This window comes from Meles meles, chromosome 4, assembly GCF_922984935.1.
Source record: "Meles meles chromosome 4, mMelMel3.1 paternal haplotype, whole genome shotgun sequence".
Taxonomy (NCBI): Eukaryota; Metazoa; Chordata; class Mammalia; order Carnivora; family Mustelidae; genus Meles; species Meles meles.
Window position 1 is genome coordinate 87,096,263 of NC_060069.1, and position 3,596 is coordinate 87,099,858.

General features: G+C 40.9%; 1 non-coding gene across 1 annotated transcript; it reads right to left on the reverse strand.

The window, feature by feature from the left end:
- Window positions 1-691: 691 nt before the first annotated feature.
- On the reverse strand, window positions 692-836 carry LOC123940989. The gene has a single exon (XR_006818128.1). It is a non-coding gene; the product is annotated as a U4 spliceosomal RNA (small nuclear RNA).
- Window positions 837-3,596: the final 2,760 nt, after the last annotated feature.

Sequence of the window (3,596 nt, forward strand, 5' to 3'; positions counted from 1 at the left end):
CAGAGGACTGGGCAACAGCAAGACACCGGGCCTTTAGCTTCCATGTTTTCTTCTCACCCAAGTCCTTCCATCAAACTGGGTATGTGGATGATCCATCAACACCTTGGCTTCTCATTCTTTTTTTTTCCCCCCCAAAGATTTTATTTATTTATTTGAAAGAGAAAGAGAGAGGGCATATGCAAGAGTGGAGGGGAGGGGCAAAAGAGAGAGGGGAAAGCAGAGTCCCCACTGAGCTGGGAGCCTGATGTGGGGCTTGATTCAAGGACCCTGAGATCATGACCTGAGCCGAAGGCAGAGGCTTAACCCACTGAGCCACCCAGGTGCCCCAATACTCTGTGCTGTTCTTATCATAGGTTTAACAAATATTGGTGTAATTACTAAGTTAATTACCTTTTTTCCTGGATTGTAGGAACTGTGTTTTTCTTGTACTCCTCTGCATTACTGGTGTCTGTCACTGGGACTGGTACCTGTTTAAGCTCCTATTAAATGTTGGCAAGAGAGAGAAATATAAAATGCAGTACAGAACCAAATCTGCACACCTTTTAAAGGTAAAACAAGGATCCAAACAAATTTTGCTTTTCTGTCACACAAGTATGGTTTGCATTAACCTCACAATACAAGTTATATATCAGCATTTCTTTTTTTCCTTTGGTGGGAAGGCATATTTTGAATATTTAGTCTATAGATTCTATTGAATGGACAAAACCAGATATTTACTTAGACCAGTGGTTTTCAGCCTAGGCTGTCCTTTGGAATCACTTGGGGAATTTTTCAATTAGCAATAATCGCGCCTCGGATAAACCTCATTGGCTACGATACTGCCACTGCGCAAAGCTCACTTGGGGAATTTTTAAAAATTCTGTTTTCTGAGTCCCATCCTTGTAGATTGTCTTTTAACTGGACTGAGATTTGTGAAAGCTATCTGCATGATTCTGATCCACAGCAGAAGTTAAGAACATGACAGGTACTGGACTTTTTCCTTTGTGACATGCTTCACTGATTGATATTTGAGCTTGTTGGTGAACAGGAAATTCAACCAATCCAGATTCAACAGTGTCCTGATTCACGCACTGGTGCTTCAGCTCCAATTAAAAATGGCCGAAACAGTAAAAAGAATTTGTTGGGACAAATAACTGTTAAGTCCAGATGATCACGAACTTGATCCAGTGGCCCAGTGATGGCCCCAGGGACCCATTCCTTCTCTTTCTCCTATCTGTCTTGGTGTTGGCTTTCTCATGATTTAGACCCTCCACATGGCCAAAGATGACTGCCAAAGACACCTGGAAGGTGAGCCGATCTTTGTCCCAGTATCGTTATTAGAAAAAGGTTTTAGATTCACTCTGACTGGACTAGTTTAGGTTACAAACCAATGGCTGTGTTCAGTGGGTTGGAATGTGCTAGAACAAGAGTGGAGCTCTCTTACCAGGAATCGTAACAATTCCAAACAAATAGAAGGTCTTTTGGGAAGGAGGAAGAGAGAAAAATCAATGCTGAGACCACCAAATAAATGTCTGCTATAACTCCACAGTGGTTTGGCCTACCTGCAGAATTTGTTCACAAAACTGTAAGAGTATTTTTATAGTATTACTATATACCATACTATAAAGTACATAGTATGTTATAAGTAACATAGATTATTTGTATTTCAGAAACAAAATAACCCAAAAAGATAAGTAACATAGATAGGTTTCCACATCAATTTCTACAGTTAGGGACTACTAATAAACTAAATATGATCATAGTCAATACAAAGCCATTTAGTGAGAAAGAACTTAAGAACAGAAATTTTAATTTGATCCCACAAATGTAAGTTGCCTCACGTATGGCATTTGCTAGTGCCTCGGTGAACAATGGTTTTTTGCCTCATTTTGAAATACAACAACAAAAAAATCTTAGACCCTCCAGAGTGTCTGATTTGTGGATTCCCACCCTCTAAGCTGAGTGTTACCAGCCAAAAAGATTCTGTTGAGCTTTGCTCTTTATAATTTTCATTATGAAAGCAGTAGGGTTTTAATTTCTCCCAAAATATATTATTGAATTATAATATTGGGTATGTCATTCCTAATGACACATGCTAAAACAGAAAATAACACACCACCACCACCCCACACACACAAATTCCCTCTTCCCTCTGCCTATCCCCCAGGGGCTGCTAACTCTCCCTAGTTGGAAACTCACTGTTCTAGAGATTACTCTCACCAAATACCCTTCTAATTATAATGTGGCTTTGCATAAAAAGTTTCCCATAGACAGAAAATGTGCTAACCAGCAGGCATGAATTTGGAGTCTGCTTATAGTTACATTCCCCATTGCACGTTAATTCATCGGTGTTCATCAGGCCTTAGACACCACACACTGTGTCTGTGTGTGCTAACATTTAAGTTTCAGAGTTTATAAAACTAAAGACCACATTCCAGAACAAAAACTGCTAAGACCAGGGATGTTATGGTGGCCCGACAGTAGTTGTTCAAGGCACCCTCACCAGACTCCTTTCTGTTCAAATTGTACCAGTGAAAACCTTTTAAGAGAGTGAGGCATAAAATAGCACAGGTAGAGTTTCTTTGACCATTTAGAAATGCAGTACCTGAATTCTGTCTGTATACCTAGCAAGAGAGTGCACCTCCCTGGACGTAGTGAAGAGAGAACAAGACCCTCTGGTGTCATCATCAACCTAGAAGTTCATGGAAATAGAGTGTTTGTGGTGAAGAACTCAGGAGCTAGGATGTGAGCATTGAGTCAATATTGGCCGTAAAATCTCTGGAAACATCCGTGGAGGGGGAAAACAATCTCGTCTGCAAGAGGTAGAGACCAACCAAATTCATCTGCAGGGCTTCAAGTTCTGTTCTTCTTTAAGACACTTTGAGGGTCTTCCAGTGATGAAATGTCATTGGCAAACCCTCTGCAGAGATGCAGTTGTTGTTTTTAGCTACAGAAGACTTCAAACATATACAAAGATAGAATAGTATAATGAACCCTCATACGCCTATCACTTCATTTTGGTAACAATGAACTCACGGCCAATTTTGTTTCATCAAAACCCCCACCCACTTTGCTCAGTGGCACCTGCTTCCACTCCCACTAATTTTGAATCAAACCTCAGACATTTCTGAGATGGAGAATTTTTTAGTTGAACAGCTAACTTGTTTTGGATGATAATATGAAAATGGTCACTGCAGTTAGGAGACCTGCATTTCCTCAGATTATGATCCCCTTACAGTAATGTATCCTTGCTAAGTACGGGATTTGGCTGCATTATCCCAGTAAAATTTCATCTGTTCTTGGTAGAGTGTGAGGTGCTGTATTTAAAGTGGCTGACCACAGAAAATCTAGAGAAGTCTGAGGACTTCGGAGAGGCTCACAGACCAGGTCCTCCTCCTAAGTCTTAGGGAACCAGCCTGGGTTTGACTCAGCCCAGTGAGCAATGGGAGACTCCTGCTGCCACACATGGTTTTGTTCTACCACTGAAGATTCCAGACTGTGGGAAACATGTCCTGAGTTCAGACTACCTTTTCAGTCAAAACCACAGTTTCCTAAGTGAAAAGGTAAAGGCATTCCCTGAAGGGATTAGACAGTCCCGTTGTCATTTGGAGGTAGAT